We start from the raw sequence: 16854 nt of genomic DNA, 5'->3' as shown, positions 1-16854 counted from the left end.
ATTTTAGCATTCAGGCTATAGGCTAATTTTACAAATTAGCAGAATGATTCTTATTTTCAAAAATATGACCCTTATTTTTAGGTATGTACAAATAGGTATGAATATTAGTCACAAGTCTGCAAACTGAGTGCCTAGAAATTTGTGAGATGAAATAGTTGTTTAATCAAAATCTACTAACAAATATATAAGGTTAAGGTCTTGCTCACAATCTATTTAAATTATAAGCAGACTGGCAAACTTCTACATCTAACACTTGTTAAATTTTGTATATCTGAGAGATTAAATCTGACAGTGTATATGTAGTCCAAATCTGTTAGTTTACACTTTATTTATTTTTTCTTTCTACATACAAGTCTACAGATTGTTTTGTGCCCACCATTTCAAAATTCACTGTTTGTTTTGGTGGGGCAAGGCAAGTCCCAAGGGTACACAGCAATGTTTATTTACTGTTATTGTAAATTTTTTATAGATAAATGCTGAGACAGCATCAAATTGATGTTACCCACCATATTCATTGCACTAAATTTTCCACATTTCAATATTACAGTATTCATGTTGATGTGTATTAAAACCTATGTATTGCAGGAGCAATGTGTGGGGAGGTTGGCATCAAAATATGGAAACCCGTAGAGCCTACACAGACCTATCTAGTGCATAAAGGCACCTAAAATCTATCCAAAAGGCACCTAAGGAGCCCTAATCTAATTAAAATGTTATTTTCGACCCAGTAAGGGATCACCAAACATATAGGATAAATTGGTTTACTAGTTTTTAAATGATTGTACTAGCAAGTGTTTCACCATGCACTTTACAGCTGCCTTTGGAGGCAGACTATGTTGGCAAAAAAGGCCTAAAGATGTTTTATTTATTGAAGTCTTGCCCACAATATATCAGACTGAAACAATTGTACAATGCAATACAGACTCGCAAGACAAAATTAAAAAACAATATTCCTAGGGTAAAAAGGCAGCTATCTAAACAAAATAAACTTTCAATTTAATTGGTAACACTGATGTTTATTTTCTTTGGTGATAAAGGGGTCTTTTACTTAAAGCTAGATAAAATGATAAAATAAAGTACAGGAATTTGGAAAAATTACATATTTGGCAGCCATTTCCTATCGACTTTGCTAATTTAGTATTCTGAATAGTCTAGAATAGATATATGAATACAGACCTAACACCATACAAACCCCCATTTAATGTACAGGGTTGCATAATATGTTGGTGCTATATTAATACTATTATTATTAATAATATTAATACCATAACACATCCTCCCTAGACGGTAAACATTAAAAAATATAACTGTTGATTGCTTTTAAGCACACAGTGAATAGAAAAAAAAATTTGCTTACTGCACTGTTGTAAAAATCATATCCCAGTGCCAAGATTCAAGCAGATAAGAAACATTTATTAATAATGTGGAAATACAGTTGGTTTGATTCACTAAATGAGTTTAGGATTTTCACTTAGCAAGGGCATTTTATATAGCTCAGTATTTTTGATGAATGCTTACTTTGCAAAGAATCCCGTATACAGATGCTCGAAGGCGGTAAACATTCACTTTGTTCACTAAACTAAAAGAAAATTCCTTCGCTAAGATATATTTCAGTTTCATAAATAAGCAGCCTATATTTTGTTTTATAGAAAATGAACCCCAGCATCATGTTATAGCTGTCTACATTACCATTTTGCACAAAAAAATCTAACATACATCCTTCTATACATGTTATCTGTTAAGATGTTTTTTTTTTTGCAACTAGATTAACATGACCTGGACTACTACTACCTCTGACTACTGGAATTTAGAGAAAAATCTCCAAGAATAGCAGTAGTGGTGTGTTTAATTCTTACTAAGTACTCCGTAGCTGACATCATAATGAGGTATTTGTTCTGTTTAGGAATCATTCAGTATTTTTTCCAGTTAACAGCTAGCTAATTTATTAGCACAGCTGAGCTGCTAAAGTTCACCTGTGCAACTCTAGACTTCCAAATGAAGACATGATTTCACTGGTTTGTTCAGTATTTAGTAAAGATTATCGAAGGGATGCAACATTCTGCCTCAGTTTGAAGTTTGTATTCACTTACATAGATGCATAATATTCCAGCTCTTGGGCCCCATTGAAAATAGATAAATAGATGTATCTCTAGTCATTTGCCATGCATACATTCTGTAGACAAAGATTTTACAAATATTAACAAGACATTCCAGCATGTTCAGATAGATAAGCAAATATTCATTTGAAGAATAAAAATCACATTTCCGTTTTCCCTATGCATAGACCTAGGTTTTCATAGTAAATCTCTATATGTTTTTTTTCTAACACATTTAATGCAAATATCTGTATAGAAGATTGTTTTTGTTCTTTTCATTAAGATATACTAAGACTTGCATAATTTTACTACTAAATATGGACCATCTAATAAACTGTCTACATGCAATATATAGTGGCTACACCTATAGAAGGCTATTACAATATTGTTGGTGTTAGAGAGACCCTCTTGCTTTAGTAAATTGATTTTTTAAAAGGTCTGTATGTATTCAAGAGTCATACCTGTTTCACCCCTAGAGCTTAAGTGTTTTAAGTAGCCAACATATTTTCTAACTATTTTGGAGTTTTTGTTTTGCTGTCTTACTCTTTAACTCCATACACCAGCAACTACTTTTGACTGCATGCTTCTCACTTAACACCATTATTTTGTACCTTTTTACTTTCACTTTGTATCAAAACTTTAATCCCTGATGAAGGAAGCACCATTGGGCACCTAATAAAACATGTTGGATATATATTTGTATTTGTGAAATCAGTCCTTGTTCTTATCCTGTTTTCCTGATTTTCTGGTTCTCATTTTCACTATGTAACACTTCCTTGAGCTGATTGCCAAGTGTCATGCTATACCTATCCTCCAATTCAGTGGACCCCTGCATTTAGTAAACAAACAGCAGTGTGTATACTCCAATGTCAGACTTTTGATAATATCATAAATATCCCTATTCTCATAAATGGGGTTCATCAGCTATAACACTATCTGCACCTATAGTAGTGTCCTTGAACTTGAACAAATTCAGTAAAGGGGATCAACAGATATAACTTGGTATAGGAAGGTCCAGCTTGGATTAAGTCCAGGGCACAAAGCCATTTGTTCCACAGGTTAAGTTAAGCAGTCAAGAGAGGTATCCAAGAAATGAAGACAGACCAGAATTGGGATTATAAGAAAACATCAGACCAATAACAAGACATGTCAGGGCAGGGGTTGATAACTCATTCACCTACTGGCTGCAGTACATTTAAATTCTAATTCCTTCTTACTACACATTGGTTGTGCTGACAACCACAGTGTGTTCTGGGAAAACAAACACATGACACATCACAGTTTGAGGTATGCTAGGGATGCTGCAAAGATGCTAAGCAACTTCTGCAGAAGACAGGGTAACTACTTGACTGCTTTGTGGAATAAACGGGACATATTATCTTTTTACCTCAGGGTTACTGGGGGTGTATTGTACTCAGGAGATGGCCTGGCTCTGTTTAGGAGCAAAAAAAATGGTTTCTTCAGTGTGGCCCTCCAGCAGACTGGGGTGGTGCACGGTGAAGGATAGCAGAGAAATTAATTCTACCAACACTGCCCCCACTCCAAGGATGGGCCTCTGTATTCTCAACCCCTAGTTTCTCAGGATGACCACTAGAAAACTTTTAGACTAGGTATTCTACTTGAACCCGTAGGGCCACAACCCGACTCTTCTCCTCCGGTCTATAACCCTTCTTTCTTGGTTTAATATTCAGACACAGATACATCTCTGATATTGACTAGGTTCCAAATATGGTACTGCAGCTGATTTCAACAAGGAGACATAGAAGGAATTCACACTCCTGACTGAACAAGGCAAAGTTACCTTATAAGTTACCCTGATTTATCAGAAATAGATTATTACGTGATGAATGCAAAGGGTAAGAGTCAGGAATGGGTTAATGTGCAAAGATCAAAGGTAGATAAGGGGAAATTGGTTGAAGGTATAGAGAGGGCAGGTATATGAGGTTTTAAGGGGAGAAGTGAAAATGGTGGTTGATGCAGTTGGGAGGTCCCAGCAGAAGAGCTTACTGGATTGTGAAGCAAGCTGTGATAGACGACATATAGGGACTTCTGCGCCAGCTGTGTTCGAGGGCACATATTAAGGGTTCTGCAGTGGGCCAAAGTGAGCATACCTCCCCCAGGGCTCAATGCTAAAGTGAAAGCCCCTGTTGGGGGCCTCTAAGCCACCCCAAGTGCTAACTGTCTTCAGCCCAACCAAACAAATGAGGCGGATGGATTAGTCTCCTTGGACAGAGTTGCTGGTTTCCCCATTGGGTTCCTAAAATGGAAGAACCACAGCCACAACTGCATGCAAAGATGTAAGATCTGCAGTTTAGTGTGCCGCTCCTGTAGAGCACAACAGTAGCTTTGTATGCACCCCGGAGCAACCAGCTATACAGTTTTTCACTGTATGAAAAGGCCCTTTACGTTGCATCAGAATCTTGATACAATAAAAAAAAAGGATCCAAAACAACAACTTTGGATCTAACTGCAAAACGGGTTTTTTGGTTGTAAAACGGAAGACAAAATATTGCATACTAGAAAAATAATGTATATATGGGAAATAAATTTACTAATTAATAATACACTTTCCACATGCAGTAAGGTAATTGGCTTCCGACCAAAAAAATTACCTTAGACTGTTTTAAAGATATATGACTTAGGTAGGGACATTAAATTGTATGCCTCTTTTGAGGGACAGATAGTGACATGAATATGAACATTGTAAAGCACTGCATAATATGTTGTCGCTATATAAATACTGTGTAATAATAATAATAACATAACATTTGTACATGGTATTAGGGTATCTCTTAGTTCTTACATCAAGTACATCAATATTATGACATAAATCCACCTATGCGATAGAGTATCACAAGTAGGGTAAATATCCTTTGATAGGTCCTAGTTTAGTTTAAGATAATTAGTTCCAGAATCACATTTGTTAGCTGAAACATGATTTCCCATTCCTGCTTTTTTTTTTTTTTTTTACATTTGTTGAGTCCATATTTGTTAGCCGGGTTTCTTAAACAGTGAAAAAATAATGTTAGCTGAAAAATGTGTTAGCTGGGCCACTCGTTAGCCAAGGTATCTTCTAAAAGATTCATGTATATGTCCTTTTCTAGGGTAGTAGATTCGGCTCTAGCTTCATGGAGGTGAAAAATCCTTGAACTTGCCACATGCCACCATCTTAGCATTTAAATAGGTCAGGGGATCAAATTAGGTGACAAAATTGATATCTTGGGAATAGGGGAGTGGGTGAAATGGCAGAGGAAAGGAGACATAGAGGGGAGTGGGGAAAAGAGGGGTGGATGGTAAGTAAATAGCCTTAGATATATGTATATTTATATGCAAAGCTTAATTTTAAAAAGATTGTATAAAAAGTATCAATTGTATCAGTTAATATAAAGAATATAGGGTGAAAAATAAAAGTGGTTGATATATATTAACCTCCTGGACGGTTCCTTTACTGTCCGAATGTCTAAAAGCAGTACATTGTTTTTCATTAAAATTTATTTTACAGTATAATATAATAGTATGAGTATAATAAAGTTTGAAACACAAAACAATGTCAAAATAATAAACTAAAATAAAAAAAATAATAATTAAAAAAAAAAATAATATACTCTATATATTATTATTATATAATGTTAAAAAATAAATTTTCATGAAAGACAATGTACTGCTTTTAGACATATAAATCTATTGTATTGCACTCAATACAGTTATTTTGTATTGAATGCAGTACAAAATAATTTGAAATTCTCGCCACTTCCCCAAAGCAACGGCCGCACGCACCGTCGTAACAGGGAACTTCCAGGTGACTTATCAGATGCAGAGGACGCCGGCCGGAGGATGCAAGAGGATGGGGATCGTGAAGAAGGATGCCGGCAGACCAGGCAAGGCTCCATTGATCATTGTTTTTCATTGTTTTAGCTACCCTGAGTGTGACTCGGGTTAACTGCTTTCAGCACTTTTTTTTTGCCCCAAGTCACAGTCGGGGTTACCACTGGGGAGGTTAACCTAATATAGGCATAACACCATATTAAGTCAAAGTTCCTTATTAAAGATAGGGTAAGCTCAGAGGGGTAATTCCTTCCAATAGGATAGGCTTAGTATAGGGATTCTTAAAATATAGTTTTTACTGGATGTGTAGGGGGGGTCATCAAACTGTTCTACCCTTCAGAAATTCAGTATGTAGTATGCACGAGCTTGTGACTTTTTATGCTGCCCCAACAGAAGTCTGGATGATGTAATGAGGACCTCTTACCGTGCTAGCACATGGTGGGAATGTCCTCATGTCAATGAAAAAGTAGCACTGACTACCAGTGCTGCCGGTGGGTCTAAACATTTGTTTTTTTATGATGAACTGTGATAGAAGTTACATCGGGCATAGGTGCATTCGCCAGGTTATAAAGTCTCAAAATGCACATGCGCCAGGCTGTCAACTCGGTATGCTGTGCTGATGTGTGTGTGTGTGTGTGTGTGGAGAGCAGGGATAGAAGAGAATGATCAGTGCCAGTGTATATGTGTGTGGGAAGCAGGGATAGAGGAAAATGACCCCTGGGTCGTGTAGTTCTAATTTGTAATATGGAAGGTTAATGACTGATAGCAAGTGAGAGGGAAGAGAAGGGGAATATAGGGAAAGGGCTCAGGGAACTGAATAATGTAAGGGCTCCCCTTCCCTTTTCATTTAACACAGATCTGAAGTCGTCATCCAGGTCGCTGCATTTATCACATAAATGCAGCCGTAAGGACGGAGATTACTTTGTCACTGCATCAAATTGTGCTGCGCTAGTAATATAGGCAGTACTGCGTTCCCCCTATGTTAAAGTGGAGGGGGGCATTATGTGGGGGTATTATTAGTGAATGGGATAATAGTGCAGAGTGTAAGTGCTATGAATCAAGTGGAGACTGGGCTTAGGAGGTGACAAATGCCAAGAATGTAACAAAAAATGAAGAATAATCCACAATGGTAAATATGCACATTTTGTAACTGAAAGTAAATACATACTGTATATATGATCTTATTAGTTACATCCAAAGTGAGAGTAATATCTAGGAACCATAGCAGACAGTATTAACTCATATAACCTTACAAAGAGAGGAAGGTATTGAAAGTAATACATGTATACATTAAGTAACCATATAAGTGACTGGTGTGTTGCTAATGATGTTACCGATTACAATCATACGGTATGAAAATAATAATAAGGAACCATAACAAACTGTATTGTATTACATATTTAGTACAAACATAAAAAAGGATAAAGAGTAACAAATAAACAAATATGTGGGTGTTCAGCTTGTGATCAGTCGTACCACTCTTGGGTGCATAAATAGTAATTTTAAAGGGTATTCAAGGGACAAGCTCTCAAGGGTGTTCTAAAAGATTCAAGGAAGAACAGGTTCCTAGAGGGTGTTCTATAGAAGTTTAAATGTAATGATGTAATTAGGACCAGGGTATACAGTGGTGTTCAACATAGTTCAACAGTTCAACATAGTATGGTTTCAAGCTGTAATCTTTTTTTTGTCTGGGTCCCCTCCACTTGGATCAGAGGTTATCCTGTCTAAGGCCATAAATGTAATATCTCAGGCATTGCAATTATGTTTTGTGCCCATGTGGTAGCTGATAGGGGTGGTAACTTTACCATTAGGAATTGTATACAAATGCTCATAAATCCTTTTTCTGAATGGTCTCTTTGTCTTCCCAATATAGAATCAGCCACAACTACAGTTGATCATGTATATCTCAATGTTGAGCAGTCTGTGTACTGTTTCAAAATATGTTTATTGTCATTGAGTAATGTAACATCATTTTCCTCCTATATCTACATACATTGTGGTCAATGTTTGCATTTGTAAACTCACACCCCCTTTTGCTTAGCAGGTGTAGTATTATCTGGTTCAAAACATGTCACGGTACTGCAGGCAGGACGGTGGACCCTCTGTGTCACCAGCTCAGTTGGCACAGACGTGCACTGGGCACAGAGTCTAAGCAGCTGCCTGGTCTTCACCAGAGCCTCTAGAGGTGAGGATGTTGCACGGAAGGCAACTGCCAGGTTGCGGCCCCCGTGCACGCTGAGGCAGGAGACTGCTGACAGACAGAAACAAGATGTGATGCCAAAGGGAAATCCAAAAGAATAGTCAGACGAGCCAAAAGGTCAGGGCAGGCAGCGAACAAGGTTGGTCAGGAAACGGGCATAAGGTCAGGGCAGGCAGCGAACAAGAGTAGTCAGTACACAAAGAATCTGGAACAGGAGAAACAAACAGGAACCTGGAAGCAGAGCCAAAGGAACTCTTTGTTCAAGCAACTTCCTGTTGCCAGGTCACTTCCTTAAGAAGGGAATGTCAGGTGATGGGCGTGGATAAAGTGACCCCGCAGACATCAATCCCACCAGCAGGGGGAGTGCTGTTGCTGATATAATCTCAGGTGTTTTTGAGATGTTTGCCAGCAGAGAGCGTGCATCTGTGGAATACCCTTGTTCTCTGAGGTAAGGGAGCAGCTGACAGAGAATCACCTGACTTGGAACAGTAAGTATGCCGAGTGTTGGATCCAGAAGCAGAGATGGTGCTGGCAGCAGGGGACTGCAAGGAGGGTGAGCAAGAAGGAGGCACAGATCCCCTGGACCTGCAGGGATCTGTGACAGTACCCCCTCTTAGGGCCCTCGCCATCCCGGCCTCCCTCGCGCTTGTGGGTAAACTTGGCATGGAACTCCTTGCGTAGACGTGGGACAATGGAGATCCTTACAAGGGACCCAGGAACATTCCTCAGGGCCATAGCCCTTCCAATGGACTAGGTACTGTAAATAACCCTGGACGAGTCTGGAGTCTAGGATCTGCTCAATCTGGTACTTCTCTTCTGAGGCAGCAGAAACGGGACCAGGAGGTTTACTCTTCTTGGAAAATCTGTTAAAAATAACTGGCTTCGGAAGTAATACATGAAAAGAATTGTGAATCTTCAAGGATGGAGGTAGTTTTAACTTGTAGGTGGCTGGATTGGTTTGTGACAGTACAGAAAAAGGGCCAATGAAGCGAGAAGCAAGCTTGGGAGATGGCATTCACAAGTGGATATACTTGGAGGGGAGCCATACTTTGTCACCTGGAAAAAACTGAGGAGCAGGAGTTCTCTTCTTATCAGCCCATTTCTTGTAGCCTACAGAAGAGCATTGCAAACTCTTTTGAACCTTCCTCCAAACGTGCTGAATGCTGTCAGCGGTAGCAGCTGCTGCAGGTACGTCAGAAGAGGATGGAACTGGAGAAGGGAGCCTGGGGTGACAACCAGAGACAATGAAGAAGGGGCTCTTACCTGTAGATTCGTTGGAGCGGTTGTTGTGGGCCAGTTCAGCCCAAGGCAGGTGGTCAGACCAGTTGTCTTGCTGGGAGCTGATGTGAATGTGGAGATACTGCTCTAGTGACTGAGTTATTCGCTCCGTTTGCCCATTAGACTGAGGGTGCTAGGCAGATGAAAAGTCTTGATGTCCAATAGTCGACAGAGGGCTCTCCAGAAGCGGGATGTAAATTGGACCCCATGATCCAACACAATGTGAGATGGTAATCCGTGCAGACAAATGAGTTCTTTAAGGAAGCTCTTTGCCAAGGTGGTAGCCGAGGGAAGACCAGGTAGAGAGATAAAATGGGCCATTTTAGAGAACCTATCCACCACTACCCAAATTAGAGGATGGAAGATTTGTTATGAAGTCCATAGAGATTTGAGTCCAGGGGTGCTCAGGAATTGGGAGTGGCTGTAAAGGACAAGCGGTGGATCTGCGAGGCACCTTGTGCTAGGCACACACAGTGCAAGCAGCCACAAAGTCACTCGTGTCTTGTCTCTGATTTGGCCACCAGTATTTGTGGCTGATTAGCTCAAAGGTTTTGTTTTGCCCATGGGGTCATGGGCACAATTTGGGCAGGGTCAATGATGAAGGTTGGTTCTAGTTCTGGATTCTCCTTTTCAAAGGAACAGGACAGGGAATCCGCTTTAACAGTTTTTGAACCTGGGCGATAGGCGAGCACAAAATCAAATCTGGAGAAGAAGAGGGCCCAACGGGCTTGGCGGGGGTTCAAGCGCCGAGCAGTTTGTAAATACTGCAGATTCTTGTGATCTGTGTAAATTGTCACTGGATGTCAAGTTCCCTCTAGCAAGTGGCGCCACTCCTCTGGGGCAAGCTTGACTGCCAGTAACTCATGGTCCCCATTGGTGTAGTACTTCTCTGCGGGAGAGAACTTCTTCGAGAAGAAACCACAGGATCTCCGCTTGCCTAAAGCATTCTTCTGAGATAGGACTGCACCAACTCCGACAGAAGAAGCATCCACTTCTAAGAAGAAGGGCTGAGAAGTGTCTGGGTGCAACAAAGCAGGAGCTGACGCAAAGGCCTTCTTCAGGGATTGAAAGGCCTTGAGTGCTTCCAGTAACCAGATCTTACAATTGCTCCCCGTCTTGGTCATAGAAGTAATTGGGGCAATTAATGTAGAATAGTTTTTAATGAATTGACGATAATAATTTGCAAAGCCGAGCAATCTCTGAATTGGTTTTAGCCTTAGGGGTTGTGGGCACTCAAGCACAGCTGAAAGTTTATCAGGATCCATACATAAACCCTCTGCTGAGACAATGTAGCCTAAAAATGGGACCTCAGAGATTTCAAACTGGCATTTCTCCAACTTGGCATAGAGTTCCTTTTCCCTGAAGCCGTTCTTGACATGGTCATAGTGAGTAGGCAGATCCTTAGAGTAGACTAGGATGTCATCCAGATAAAGGACCACGCAGATATAGAGGAGATCACAGAAAATATTGTTTACGAAATTCTGAAAAACTGCTGGTGTGTTACAGAACTCGAATGGCATTATCAAATATTCATAATGACCATCCCGGGTGTTGAAGGAAGTTTTCCAATCGTCCCATTCACAAATGCGGATCAGATTGTAGGCACCACGCAAGTCCAACTTCATGAACACAGTTGCCCCTTGAAGTCGGTCAGAATTAGGGTTTAGAAAAAAGGTGCAGCTGATACTTGTTCTTGTTGGTGATCCTATTTAAACCTCTGTAATCGATGCAGGGACGTAGGGAACCATCCTTCTTTTGCACAAAGAAGAACCCAGCACCTGCTAGGGATGACGATTTGCGAATAAAGCCCCTCTCCAAATTCTCCAGAATGTATTCTGATATGGCATCTGTCTCAGGGATGGAAAGAGGGTATACTCTACCCCGAGAAGAAGAGCTGGGGACAGGATCAATGGCGCAATCATAAGGACGGTGCGGTGGTAGCGTCTTCGTCTGTTTTTGCTAAAAACATCAGCAATCCCCCAGTAAGGTCCTGGCAAGCCAGGCAGCGGGCAAGCAGCAAAAAGAGCAGATTTGCTGGACAGGAAGTAACCTGGGAAGACTCCTGAAAGCAGGTGGCACTCCAAGACAGTATGTCTCCTGAACTCCATTCAATAACCGGAGCATGTTTGCGGAGCCAGGGCAACCTGAGTAGGACTGGATGAACTGCTCTGGGGATGACTAGAAAGGAGATGGTTTCAGTGTGTAATGCTCCAAGCTTCATAGTAAGTGGTACGGTGGCATGCTGAATACTGCCAGGCAGGACTGTCCCATTCACCACGGACACCACTAAAGGGTTTGATAGGGGGAACCACCGGAATACTGTACTGTGACACCAGTTGTTGGTTTTTAAAGTTTCAACCTGCACCGGAGTCCAGGAAGGCCTGGGACCAGAAAGAGTGACCCTTGCATGAGCTAACAAAAGTAGTTGGGGAAACAAGCCGGAGTCAGTACACAAAGAATCTGGAACAGGACAAACAACAGGAACCTGCAAGCAGAGCCAAAGGAACTCCTTGTTTAGGCAACTTCCTGTTGCCAGGTAACTTGTCAAGTGATGGTCGTGGATCAAGTGAGCTGTTGCTGGGATAATCTCAGGTGTTATTCAGATGTTTGCCAACAGAGGGAGTGCTTCTGCGGAATACCCTGGTTCTCTGAGGCAAGGGAGCATCTGACAAAGAATCACCTGACTTGGAACAGGAAGTATGCCGAGTGTTGGATCCAGAGACAGAGATGGAGCTGGGAGCAGGGGACTGCAAGGAGGGTGAGCAAAAGGGAGGCACAGATCCCCTGTACCTGCTGGGAACTGTGACAAAACATGTATTTATGTGAACAGAACAAAACAGAGGGGACAAAAGAGGGTTTGGGGACAATTTCAATTATAATCAATAATCAGTATGGTTCTGCAGAACAAATTGATACAAGACCTTCTCAATTTCGGTCCCATCAATTTTTTATATATTAGCAAGACTATACATTTATCACCTACTGTACAGATATTTCGTCATTTTCAGAAATGAGTTTAGCGAAAACCATCTGTACGCCGGCGCTTTGTTACCCGACGCGTTTATATTTATAATATATACATTTATATATATATGTTTATAATCAATTGTTTTTGAAAAATGTTTAGATATCAATATATTGTAAAGACACAAGGCTCTTTAGTGGAGAAAAGTTCTTGTTCCCAGCCACCTAGGTGCAAAGTTGCATACAATGGGGCAGGCTTGGTGCCCATGGCTTTGCCTTGTACCTGGAGGTATACCTAATTGAGATATGTAGAACATTATCGTTCGTTATGGTTATTATTATTTTTATACTGTATGATTGTAACTGGTAGCGTTATTAGCAACATACTAAACACTTATATGGGTAATTAAAGTATTCAAGTATTACTTTCAATGCCTTCCTCTCTTTTTGTAAGTTTTTATGAGTTATTATTGTCAGCTGCAGTTCCTAAACATTACTCTCACTCTGGATGAATTTAGTAACATCATATATAGGAGATATATTTAATTTTAGTTACGAAACCTATATAATAACTATTATTCTTTTATGCCGGTTATATTGTAATCTGCCTTTAAATTTCCCGCCCAGGCCACACCCCCGAATACATCACATCTTCCGGGTGATGTGATTGGGGACGTCCCGCCCTGCTTCACCCCTGCATCCACCAACGCTGCTGCTGCTTGCATATCCAGGGAGATGCAAAGCACAATGCAGGACTTCTGCATTGTGCATAGCATCTTCGGGGTGATGCAAGCAGCAATAGTAAATTCCGGGGGTGGTGCCAGCGGTGATTTCCTGCTGACACAGAAGTCCTGCACTGTGCTTCGCATTTAACTGCTGATGCAAGCAGCGGCATGGCCGGGACCCGGGTGGTTTTGAAAAGCAGATTACTCGCTAATCTGCTTTTAAATATTCTGCCCGGCCACGCCCCCTAATTCAGAAATGTCCCGGCATCAGAGCGGGATCATTAGATCTCCGCTTGAGTGCGGGGCACAGGTAAGGGGGGCTTCCAAACTTACCCCGAGTGTGACTCGGGATTACCGCTTTTTGCAAGTGGAATCCACCCCGAGTCACACTCGGGATTACCGCTAGGGGTTTAAAGACATATGACTATGGTGGGGGCGATGGATTGTGAGCCCCTTTGAGGGACAGCTAGTGACATGACTATGGACTTAGTAGAGCACTGCATAATATGTCGGTGCTATATAAATACTAAATAATAATAATTATACCCCAACATAATCCCTCCCCTTCTACTTAAACACAAGGGGGGACTCGGAGCTGCCTATATTACTAGGACAGCGCAAGTTGATGTAGGGAAGAAGCAATTTCTGTCCTTGCCTACTATTGTCCTTGATTGAAGATGCATTCAATGCATTTATATCATGCATGTCGCAACCTGGACAATGATTGGCCCACACACTTGGCACCTGCTGTCCTTCAGATCTGTATTGAATGAAAGAGGGAGGGGAGCTTTTACATTTTTTAGTCTGCAGCCCTTTCCCTTCACTTCTTTTGCCCTTCTCTCTCACTTGCTAACAGTCATTATACCTATATCACTAATTAGCACTATATGACGCAGGGATAATTTTCCTCTATCCCTGCTTCCCCCACACACTGGCACTGATTACTCTCTCCTATACCCGCTCTCTACACACACATACATCAGCACTGCATACCGAGTTGACAGCCTGGCCCATGTGCATTTCACAAGTTTACAGCCTGACGCATGCACATTTGCCAGCTGCCACTTCTATCACCGTAAACAAATGAATGTATAAACCCACTAGCAGGGCTGGTAGGCGATGCTACAATTTGATTGACATGAGGACACTCCCACCAAGTGCTCATTACATCATCCAGACTTCTGTTGGGGCAGCAATAAACATCAGCACCAACGTCAACCCTCTGTAGCAAACAGAAAGTCATGCCAATATGGCTTACTCTCATTGGATGATTTTACCCTGACAGAATATGTAAACTCTAATTACCTAAATTCAGTTCCAATCTGAGGTTATAATAGCTAAAATTTGAGTGGAAGTATCCAAATACCTCATTTGTATTAATCTGTAATAAAATACTTTATTTGTACCCACTCCCTTTGTCTCTGGTTGTTCACGATTCCATGTTGACAAATGTTTACAATATTTTTTTGTTGATGTATGAATCTTTATCAAACAAAGTACATCCCCAGCAACAAACTACTATACTCAAATATATAGGTCTGTAGTTACTAAAGAAGTTGCATTTAGTAACTGGCCATTGTTCTTTATTTGAGGCTCTAGTACCAGATTATGAACTTGATCTCAGTCTGATTATTTAAGCCTGATTATTTAAGCTTGCTCACACGCTTAAGCACGATCCGAAATCAGACACCAAAAACCTATTTATCAACCAAATTTTAGCTGCCAAGAATATGCTGGCATAATCTCCCAGCAGTTATCAACTGAAATGATCACACGCTTCGAGTCGCGCATCTCCAGCAGCTCGACACTTGCGAGCTTGCATTGAAAGTCACTGTTCCCGAAAGCAATCATTCTTTCAAATGGCACACATCTTTCACTTAGCCCTAAATAAAATTGTTTGTGGTGTTCAAATGTTTAAAACATATATATTAGCTGAGAAATAAGCATATTTAAAAATGACTTAGTATTTTCAGGTTCGGAAAGAGTTAACTGATGCAGCTCTTTACATAGGCGCCTAACTAAACGCTTACGATGCCTGAACTGAGGATCCGCCTGGTGTTAAATACTTGCCAGTTCGTACAGACGAGACTTCGCTTTTGCCAGGAGACTAGATCATCCAACAAATTTCTTCTTTGATTATATATATATATATATATATATATATATATATATATATATATATATATATATACATATACATATATAATATAAAAAATAATCAAAATTGTTCAAAGTTACACTAAACACACACATTTAATAAATGACTTTAACAATGAAGCCTTCTTTGTTTGAATTTATTATTTATTAGCTGGTCACTGGTGTACAAATGTAAAGGACCATCATTATGGAATGTCAAACTGTCAAAATTGCATAGATGGCGAATGTTCCAATTACATGCAAATTCGTATCAGCTGTGCGCATACACATGAGCATATATAAGGGTGTTGTCTGACTTGCTTTTTCCTTTGTCGTTTTTTTTTGTCTTGAGGGGGCAGTTGTTTGCTGTGTTTTCCTAATCTATGTTGCTACATTTCATACTTTGCTTACCATTAAGCACAAAAACTGCTTTTGTTTTTTAAAGTTTGAATGTTTTAATGTCCATTTTGCAATTAAGAAGTCATTGTTAATGTTGTGTTTGTGGCCATATTATTTAATTGCAATAATATGTCTTAAATACCACCTTAAAATGTTTGTTCTGCATAAATATTTTCCAATCCAGTTTTCCACATGATAGGTCCAAATTGCCTATTGGTTTGGTAAGTATTGTTTTGAATGCAATATTTCTTGGGCCATTTTTGAACTATTTTGGCTTTATATGGAAATGTGGGTTTACATGTTTGTTATTTTTTTTTTGTCATGTAATTTTAGGGGTGTCTGTTTGGTCTCTATATTTTAATGTGACGTTTTAGCAAATGTGTTTTATTTTCAATAAAGTTGTTTTCAAAATCTTGTCGTTTGTTTTTTGGGGGGTTAGTTTTTGTTATCTCCTTTACAATTTCCCAGGAAGTTTAACCTTGGGTGATCCAACAGACCTCCAATTTTAAAAGTCATTTATGATTGTTTTGAAGCAGTTCCTTTCTCTGAATTGTTGAAAGGCTAAAAACAGCACAGTTGCTGTTGTTTGATACGCATAGTTGTGCGCAAACCTCAAGAGTCTGCTGCGCATTGTTGTGCACCAAAGCAGAAAAACGCGCCAGACACTTTTTTGCAGAGAAGGATCCTCATTTGGGTAAGTTTTTAGTTTTGTGTTTATTTGTTTTGCTTCATGTGCAGTCATGGATATACTGTAAATACATGCATATATATGTATGTATGCATTTAGATGTGTGTACATATACATAGAAAAGAGAAATTATAGGAAGAAATAGGCAAAGAGGGTTTTTTGAGCATATTGCTTAACATGCTTCAAATTGAAAGGAGTGCCTATTTCTTCATATGGTTTGTGATTTCATGGGGTTGGCTTAAAGCAACATTCATGGATGATATTGCCTCTGGTTAAAGGAGGAATCCACCTTTATGTGCTTCCACTACCAAGCTGAGGTGAGTAAGTAAATATATAGTGGGCCAAGGTCTAAAATGCATTGAAACCTGTATAAACACCCTAAAAGGCTGGAAAAGCAAAAAAATATGTTTGCTACAAAGTCTATTTGACCCTGGGAGTTTGATATACTAGTACTATTTGAATTGTGTAAACAATAATGCATACAATCCAGTATTTAACCACCCGACCGTTAAGCCCGACCTTGGTTCGGGTCTATCGATTTTA

At 40.0% G+C, this 16854-nt stretch overlaps 1 long non-coding RNA gene across 1 annotated transcript in view; it reads left to right on the top strand.

Moving 5' to 3' along the window:
- LOC140336842 (uncharacterized) overlaps positions 1-16440 on the top strand; it is a 17970-nt gene extending 1530 nt beyond the window's left edge. The window contains exon 2 of the long non-coding RNA XR_011921947.1: positions 1766-16440. This is a non-coding gene — a long non-coding RNA (uncharacterized lncRNA). The remainder of the gene's footprint in view (positions 1-1765) is intronic.
- Positions 16441-16854: the final 414 nt, after the last annotated feature.

This window comes from Pyxicephalus adspersus, chromosome 8, assembly GCF_032062135.1.
Source record: "Pyxicephalus adspersus chromosome 8, UCB_Pads_2.0, whole genome shotgun sequence".
In the NCBI taxonomy this organism is placed as follows: domain Eukaryota; kingdom Metazoa; phylum Chordata; class Amphibia; order Anura; family Pyxicephalidae; genus Pyxicephalus; species Pyxicephalus adspersus.
This window is presented reverse-complemented; position numbering and strand designations above follow the sequence as displayed.